Source organism: Piliocolobus tephrosceles, chromosome 20 (assembly GCF_002776525.5).
Source record: "Piliocolobus tephrosceles isolate RC106 chromosome 20, ASM277652v3, whole genome shotgun sequence".
Taxonomy (NCBI): Eukaryota; Metazoa; Chordata; class Mammalia; order Primates; family Cercopithecidae; genus Piliocolobus; species Piliocolobus tephrosceles.
Genome location: NC_045453.1, coordinates 19,273,867 through 19,283,174, shown reverse-complemented (window position 1 = coordinate 19,283,174; position 9,308 = coordinate 19,273,867). Strand labels below are relative to the sequence as shown.

Genomic DNA, 9,308 nt, shown 5'->3' with positions numbered 1-9,308 from the left:
AGTGTGATGGGTCCCCCATCAGTTTACTTAAAGGTGTATGTCTGCTGCCTGAACCCTGAAGGCCAGCCAGTGAGCCAAGGTCATGGTGCCCAGCCAAGGAGCAGGTGTCCCTGTGAACCCAAGCATCCCAGAGAGTATCTAAGAATCTACAAGAAAACAGTCTTATTGCACACATGGTCAGCAAAGAGCCAGAAAATTTGCTTAAAAGTAGCTTAGGGGCTGGGCGCGGTGGCTCATGTCTGTAATCCCAGCATTTTGGGAGGCCAAGATAGGCGGATCACAAGGTCAGGAGATCGAGACCATCCTGGCTAACACAGTGAAACCCCGTCTCTACTAAACAATACAAAAATATTAGCCAGGTGTGGTGGCGGGCACCTGTAGTCCCAGCTACTCAGGAAGCTCAGGCAGGAGAATGGCATGAACCCGGGAGGCGGAGCTTGCAATGAGCTGAGATCGCACTACTGCACTCTGGCCAGGGCGACAGAGCGAGACTCCGTCTCAAAAAAAAAAAAAAAAAAGTAGCTTCGGGCTGGGAGGCAGGGTGGATCTCTAAAGCTGTCCCCCTGCTGTCCAGGAGTGCCTCATATGTAAGTCCTAATAAACTCATCTACTTGCCAAACCGGACTTGCCTAACTCATTTTTTGGTCTCTTGGCTCCCTCCCAGTTTGGGGGATAGTTTTTGACTATGATTCTGGGTTTTTCTTATTATAGGTATAGTGTTGTCTACTGATACCATTATTTTCACATGGTCAATTTTTAATTATGTATCAAATAAAATGAGTACATGTTTTTGTTGATAAAAAGTAAAATATTAGCAAGAAGTCCCATTTACATTGATCATCTCTAGAGAAATAAGTACTGTCATCAGGTCAGCGTGTATTCTTGACTTTATTTCCAAGTATTTGTATCTATACATTTCAAATGAGACTATGGAAAATACTTAGTACAGTGCCACCTATAGTACAGGAATTTCAATTTTACAAATTTGAAATGAGGCCAAAGAATGATCATATTAATAATTATGTCTCATATTGAGGTAGGAGGTGGGATTCGACTCCAGAGGCAGGTTCAGACCGCAGTCCAGGTTAAAGACTAACTGAAACAGGGAAGAAGCAAAAGCCCCTCTCCATAAGACATGTCTACCAGTGAGTGCCATGTCAGTTTACCGTTGCCATGGCAACACTGGAAGTTACAGCCTCTTTCCATGGCAACGGCCTGACAACCTGGAGATTACCACCCGTTTTCTAAATATCTCTGCATAATCTGACTGTTAATTTGCATATAATTAAAAGTGGGTATAGGCCCGGGGCGGTGGCTCACGACCATAATCCCAATACTTTGGGAGGCTGAGGCAGGCAAATCACCTGAGGTCAGGAGTTCAAGACCACCCTGGTCAACATGCTGAAACCCTGTCTCTACAAAAAAAAGAAAATTAGCCAGGCATGATGGCGGGTGCCTGTAATCTCAGGTACTTGGGAGGCTGAGGTGGAAGAATCTCTTGAACCTGGGAGGCGGAGGTTGCAGTAAGCCGAGATTGTACCATTGTACTCCAGCCTGGGCAACAGAGCAAGACTCTGTCTCAAAAAAAACAAAAAAACAAAACTGTGGGTATAAACACAACTGTGGAAGTGCCCCTGAGCTGCTACTCTGCGCACACCATCTATCAGGGAACCACGCTCCACGAGCAGTATTTCTGCTGCAGCTGTGCACCACCACCTCAGTAAAAGTTGCTGTCCAACACCACCAGCTCACCAAAAACCATCCCGGGCTAAGCCCTAATCTGGGGGCTTGCCTGCCCGACATACAGATCTCCCAAAGTTTCCAAAATTTGTAAGGAGTCATATCACTTATAAGCAGTAAAGAACACTAATTGTGAACTTTGGTTACGTCAATGACACTTGGCCATATAACTTTAGCATATAAACTACAATAGACTCATTTAACAATCAGAGCCATGACTGCTAGTGTCCTGTGATGAACACACTGCTACTAATGCTTTAGAATATTCTAAATGATTTTGTAACATAGATAGTTATTTTAACATTTACTTTTATTAAAATGTTAAGTATTTTAATTACTACACCAGTCCCATCCAAATATTCATTAAATAGTGGAGCTTTTAGAGGGTTTAAAAAAAAAATTCATGAAGATCAATTACTTTGAAGTGGAAATTAGATGTTATAATATACTACAAAGATGCTTAAACCAACACCACAATGCACTGTGCAGTTAATTTAGTGGAGAACACTCAATACAACATCAGATCTAAAGCTGAGAAAATTTAAAAGGCAGCATTAGCGTACATGTATTCCACAAATAATGTAAATTTATGCCCCTGAGAATGCCTCCTCTCTATTCCATGTTTATTCCTAGGGGGATAATAGTGTTGAATGATGCAGGTTTTGAATTTCCTAGGCCTTTGTAAACAAAATCCTGGCATAGACTGCACTATTGTTATGTGTGAGGATGAAGTCGATTTTTAATTTTTCTTTTGGTTCAATTTTTTCCCTGTGTTTAGTATTTGCATATATATTTAAACCCTTAGGAAATATGCGTTATTTTTACCAAAAAAAAAAAAAAAAAAAACCCAATGCCTTATTTTTGTGTGTAAAGTACATTTTATTTAAAAATATTGTAAACTCCACCCATATCACTTAGAGTATCCCTACATTATATATTTTTTCTTTTATATCCTTGTCAGCAGGAAGTCACCTGCATTATAATTTTTAATGGGTACCTAGCGTCTCACCTTATAGATTCCTACCAGTTATTTTATCCTTTTTTCACATTTAGATTTTTTAACAGTGTATTACTGTTAACATGAACTGTGAGAAAGGTACCTACACACATATCTTTGGACAGCTATTTCCTTAGGGCACATTAATAGAAATAGAATTGCTCTATTAAAGTGTATGCTCATTTTAAATCTGGTGTGGAGTGGCCTCCAACAAATATAATTGGTTTTAGAAATTATATTCCAAAAAAATTATCAGAATTAACATTTTCCCAAACTGATACCCATCCTATATATCATTTTTCTTTATAATCTGCCAACTATAAAGGCCAAAAAGTGTATGTAAACATTTGCATTTTTGGCCAGGTGTGGTGGCTCACGCCTGTAATCCCAGCACTTTGGGAGGCTGAGGCAGACGGATCACCTGAGGTCAGGAGTTCAAGACCAGCTTGGCCAAAATGGCAAAACCTCATTTCTACTAAAAATACAAAAATTATCCAGGTTTGCTGGCACGCACCTGTAATCTCAGCTACTCAGGAGGCTGAGGCAGGAGAATTGCATGAACCCAGGAGGCAGAGTTTGTAATGAGCTTAGATGGAGCCACCGCACTCAAGCCTGGGTGACAGAGCGAGACTCTGTCTCAAAAAAAAAGTAAATAAATAAACATTTGCATTTTTAATTTGTAGTTTATGGGCTGTTTTCACATATTTATCCTTCATTTGCATTTCCCTTTTATTACTTACCCTTCATATTCATAGATCATTTTTATGGTAGTGTAATCTTCTTATAAATGTGTAAGAGATAATTAAATGAAGTCAACAAACCATTTCTTTCATATACTTAACAAATGTGTTTTCTAAGTGTATTTTTACTTGTTTTTTTCTAAAAGCAAGATTTTAAATTTGTCTAGAGTAAAATTCGGCAGTCATTTCTTTTGTGGCCACTGCCTTTGATGGCTTGGTATTCTTACCTAGAGATTAGGCAAGAAAATTTTTTTATATTTTCTCTAGAATCCTGCTGGTTTACTGTTAAAAATGTTAAACGAAAAGTCTACATGAAATTTATGTGTTATAGGGTGTATGTGCTAGACAGATAATCCTCTCTCCCACCAACACCTCTAGTTTCCTAACATGATTTCCCCCTCTTACCCAGAAATTTCATCTTTTTCATAGTCTAATTTTTTTTTTTAGACGGAGTTTTCCTCTTGTTGCCCAGGCTGGAGTCCAATGGAGTGATCTCAGCTCACCGCAACCTCCGCCTCCCGGGTTCAAGCGATTCTCCTGCCTCAGCCTTCCTGAGTAGCTGGGATTACGGGCATGCACCACCATGCCCAGCTCATTTTGTATTTTTAGTAGAGATGGGGTTTCTCCATGTTGGTCAGGCTAGTCTCAAACTCCTGACCTCAGATGATCCACCTGCCTCGGCCTCCCAAAGTGCTGGGATTACAGACGTGAGCCACCGTGCCCAGCATTTTTTTTTTTTTTTTTTTGACAGAGTCTCGCTCTGTCACCCAGGCTGCAGTGCAGTGGCACGGTCTCGGCTCACTGCAAACTCCACCTCCCGGGTTCATGCCGTTCTCCTGCCTCAGCCTCCTGAGAAGCTGGGACTACAGACACTTGCCACCACGCCCGGCAATTTTTTTTTGTATTTCAGTAGAGATGGGGTTTCGCCGTGTTAGCCAAGATGGTCTCAATCTCCTGATCTCATGATCTGCCTGCCTCAGCCTTGCAAAGTGCTGGGACAGGCTGGAGTGCAGTGGCACGATCATAGCTCACTACAGCCTTGACCACTCAGACTCATGTGATCCTCCTACCTCAGCTCCCTGAGTAGCTGGGACTACAGGTGTGCACCACCATGCCCAGCTAATTTTTTCTAGTGTTTCTGTGTTTGTTTTGTTTTTTAGAGAGGGGGTTATACTGTGTTGCCCAGAATGGTCTCAAACTCCTGGTCTCAAGTGAATCTGCTGCCTTGGCGTCCCAAAGAACTCGGATTACAGGCCTGAGCCACCGTGCCTGGCTGGAGCTTACTATTTTAAAGTTATTATTATCATCAGCAGCAGAAAAGAAACAATTGATATAAAAGTATATTGGCCTACACATCATCTTAACCATGGGATCAAAGTTAATCTTGCCAAAAATGGGCGTGTGGGATAAACAGTCACAGTGGATGCTGCAGCTCCCAAAACAACAGCCACAGTATCAGGAGCAGGACCTGCATTGTCAGCTATCCCACCCCTGTCTCAGTCACCACCCCCGTCCCTGGGGTTGGGAAGAAGGAGTGGCAGTAGCTGCAGCAATGGCTGAACTAAACAGGTCACCTACTGGTATTTTGTGCATGGGATTTGTAAGGAAGGAGATAACTGTCGCTACTTGCACTGCCTCTCTGACAGTCCACATGGCGTAGTGGGCATGTATTTTCAGCGACGGCACTGTGTTTATGGAGGCCGCTGCAGATGTGAACTCAGCAAGCCACTGAAACGGAAAGAAGCAACTGCTACAGATCTAACTACAAAATCATCCCTTGCTGCTTCCTCAAGTCTCTCACTGATAGTTGGACCGCTTGTTGAAACAAATACAGGCGAAGCTGAGTCCAATTCAAACTTTGCAACGGTCGGAGCATGTTCAGAGGACTGGTGGATGCTGTTGAGTTTGTTCCCAGGCAACTCTACTGCAGCCGTACTGCCCCTTTCTGCAGTGACCAAGGGAGAATCAGAGAAAGAGCAAACAGCTGTGATAACAAAGAAGCTGCTTTGCCCCTAGGCTGCAGTGGGAGAGAAGGAAATGGGTAGAACTGTGTGTATCTCCACAGAGAGTCATGTGATCATGTAAGCTGCAGGTCCTATCCCCAATGGATGCTGTCCAGAGACCACAGCATATAAAAATCTTGCCCTGAGGCCCATGAGAAGGAAATAGAGCTCTCACTGGCTATGCAGTGCAGCAAGGATACGGTGTGTGGGATCTGCATGAAGGTGGCCTGTGAGAAAGCCAGCACTGGTGAGCGTGGCTTTGGGATCCTCTCCAGCTGCAGCCACACCTACTGTCTCAAGTATATGCACAAGTGGAAGGGCATTAAGCTATTTGAGAGCAAGATCGTAGTGTCCTACCCAGAATGCCGGATCACATCTAGCTTTGTCATTCCCAGTGAGGACCAGGTGGGAGAAAGAAGAGAAGCAGAAACTCATCCAGAAAGTCAAGGAGGCAATGAGCAGCCAGGCGTGCAGCGATTTTGATGAAGGATGGGGGAGCTGCCTATCTTGGGGGATGTGTTTTTACAAGCAGGTATTCCCTGATGGCCATAGAAAGGGTACACAGAGACAGGCAAGCAGATACTGGGCCCAGTGAAGGAACCACTTCTAGGAGTTCATTGAGGAAAGAGAGAACAATGACCACTTTGACAGCAATGAAGAAGAGGTTGTCACCTTTGAGCTGGGTGAGATGTTGCTTATGCTCGTGGCAGATGGGGACGATGAACTGACAGACTTTGAAAATGAGTGGGACGTGTTCCATGTTGATTTGGAAGATTTTTATGACTTGGCTCAATAGCCACCTTGCGTGGCATGTGGACTGGCCTGCTGACCTCAGCAGCAGTCCCCTGTGGCAGTGTGACAGTGCCCGTGTTTCTCTCCTAGGCAGGCCTATCAACTCCAGGTGCTGTCTTAATTTTTACCCAGGGCCTGTCTTCTCAATCTATGACCTTTCCCCAAGAAGTGTGTTACTTTGTGGAAAAAAAGATTCAAAAATAAATCCTGAAGTTAGTGTTTTGTAACATGAATTTAACAGTCAGTTCATGTAGGTGTGTTGTGTCATCTGTTTTCAGCCAGATTGTATTTATGGACTCCGCACGCTCGTTTTGAGGACCCTAGGTTCAAAAGCAAAAGCGGTGGCCCTGCTTTCCAGTCTAAGGATAGGAGCGATGGCTGAAGGGATGTGCGCTTGTAGAGTCTTCTGCTCCAACACAGGGTATGGACCCTTGAGGTTTCTGCTGAAATCTGCACATCTGTGTTTTTATATCTATTCCCTATCCTGTGATTCCCACCCTGTCCACTTGCTCTGTGATTTTGGTCTCTTGCTTAATTGTACACAAGTAATACTACTGGGTAACCAGAACCAGGTGCGAATGTGTTGAGATTTCTATTATGTGTTTTGTTTGTTGTTTGTTTTAGATGGAGTGTCTCTCTGCCACCCAGGCTCCCAGGCTGGAGAACAGTCACACGATCTCGGCTCACGGCAACCTCCCCCTCCCAGGTTCAAGCAATTCTCCTGCCTCAGCCTCCCGAGTAGCTGGGACTACAGGCATGCACCACCACGCCTGACTAATTTTTGTATTTTTGGTAGAGACAGGGTTTCACCATGTTGGCCAGGCTGGTCTTGAACTCCTGATCTCAGCTGATCCTCGCACCTCGACCTCCCAAAGTGCTGGCAATACAGGTATGAGCCACCGTGCCCAGCCCTACCATGTTTTATATGATAGGAAAATTGAGAAAGAATGCAAATAAAAGATAGAGGGGCATAAAATCAATGGAGAGTTGAAAGTTGACTCCCAAGAGCTTGGTGTGTGTGAGTGTGAGTATGTGATAAGCTTCTCATCCCTGCATAGATGCAGTATTCTTAGCCTTAGTAGAGAAACTTGGTTTAGTGGTTTAAGCCTTGTGTGGCAGATAGATTTTAAAGGACAAAGCAGTGCTAGCTCTGTCTGTCTATATAAATAAAGAAATGGCTTAGCCATACAGTTAAAACTATCTGGTTATTCTACATATTAACACAAACTGGGGCTTGGATACAGAATTGTATTTACTATTTACAATCTAGGCTTTCTAGTCCAGGCACTTTTTGAAAAACCTTTGTCCCCATTCGAGATGTTCTGTTGTTGAGTGTTTGTGTTTGTTTTTGTGGGTATTTGCCTAATTCCACATCTGAGCTTTCAGGTAGACAGATGTGATTCAAAGCTACATTCTAAGGTGTTTACTGTAGTGGAGTAATTGGTCTACAGTAATAAGTCACACTTTTCTACTAAAGGGGAGGAGACGGTAATCCCTGAGACAAGCTAAGTTATTAAAAGAATTTCTATTAGAAATTTTGCCTTTGTGCTTTGTTGCTCTGTTTCCTGAAAATAACTTGGACCTGCTCCTGGTCTACCAATTGGTTCCTTGGATCCCACTCGTTCTTTAAAGTAAAAAACAAGTAATTGTTGCTGTTTGGCTTTGAAGGGAAGGTGAGGGTTAAAGAAAGACACAGAGACAGAGGGGGCTCAACAGCAACACAGGTTCATTGCAGACACCTGCAGAGATGAGGGGTCAGCTTAAAGCCAGAGTCTGACCACTTACAGGCTGGGGTACTTATAGGTATGGGCAGGAGGGATCTGGGCCGTCTGACTTGCTGCCCAGCAGGATACTGGTAAGATGTACCTATGGTCAAGCAGTTTGGCCCTCTTTCCGGTGGGATGTGATAAGATGTTCCTTGGACCTTTGTCCAGCAGGATATGACAGGGATGTCTCTTCAGTTGGGCCCTTGCCCGTCAGGGTATGGTAAGAATATTTCTCATGACCTGAACCCCCGTGGAATATTTCACTTTGACCAACGTCTGCAAAATGGCAGGGGGCTTACAAAATGGTGCAGTTTGGACTAACAGTTGCCAAAGTCTCTTGTATTTTGCAGCCGCCCTTTTGTAAGAAGCACATTTCCCAGGTAAAACAAAAAATCATTTTTACAGATGATGCTTTTCAGTATCTATTATGGAGTATGACCACAATGCACCAATTTAATATTGGAAAATGCCTGTTCTTCATGGGTATAGATAATTTCATAGCAGGTATTCAGAAGAGTATTTTGTAATTCTTCTAACTGTGTTTTATTAAATTCTTTATTTTTCTATTACTGTTTTAGTTTTGTACTTCTTAGTTTCAGTTTATTTATGTTATTCATTAAATTAGCTTTTCATTATTTACCGTTACTTCATATGGTGTCATGCCTTTTTTTTTTTTTTTTTTTTGAGACGGAGTCTCACTCTGTCACCCAGGCTGGCATGCAGTGGTGTGCTCTCGGCTCACTGCAAGCTCTGCCTTCCGGATTCACGCCATTCTTCTGCTTCAGCCTCCCCAGTAGTGGGGACTACAGGCACCCGCCACCATGCCCGGCTAATTTTTTTGCATTTTTAGTAGAGACAGAGTTTCTCCGTGTTAGCCAGGATGGTCTCGATCTCCTGACCTCGTGATCCGCCCACCTCGACCTCCCAAAGTGCTGGGATTACAGGCCTGAGCCGCCGCGCCCGGCCAGTATTTTAATATTATTATAACTAGATTAATATAATCTAGGCTTGCATTATATGTTAGTGGCAGAACCAAAAAAAGAACCCAGGCCCCATGACTGCCAGGCCATTGTCCACCTGTCTTGGTTAAGTCGAAACAAGTTTCTTAGTTAAAAAAATATATATATATTCGGAGGCACTGAAACCAAAGGAGAACAAACCTTTTTCTTTTTAAAGTAGACTCTCTTAAAGCACATTTATTTTTGTTGTCAGAGGTTCCTGTTAATTCTTTAACCTCCAAGAATTAAAAATATACGTAGAAAAGTAGATG

The 9,308-nt window shown here is 43.1% G+C and overlaps 1 pseudogene; it reads left to right on the top strand.

Moving 5' to 3' along the window:
- The first annotated feature begins 5,040 nt into the window (after positions 1-5,040).
- On the top strand, positions 5,041-6,125 carry LOC111530045 (annotated as a pseudogene).
- Positions 6,126-9,308: the final 3,183 nt, after the last annotated feature.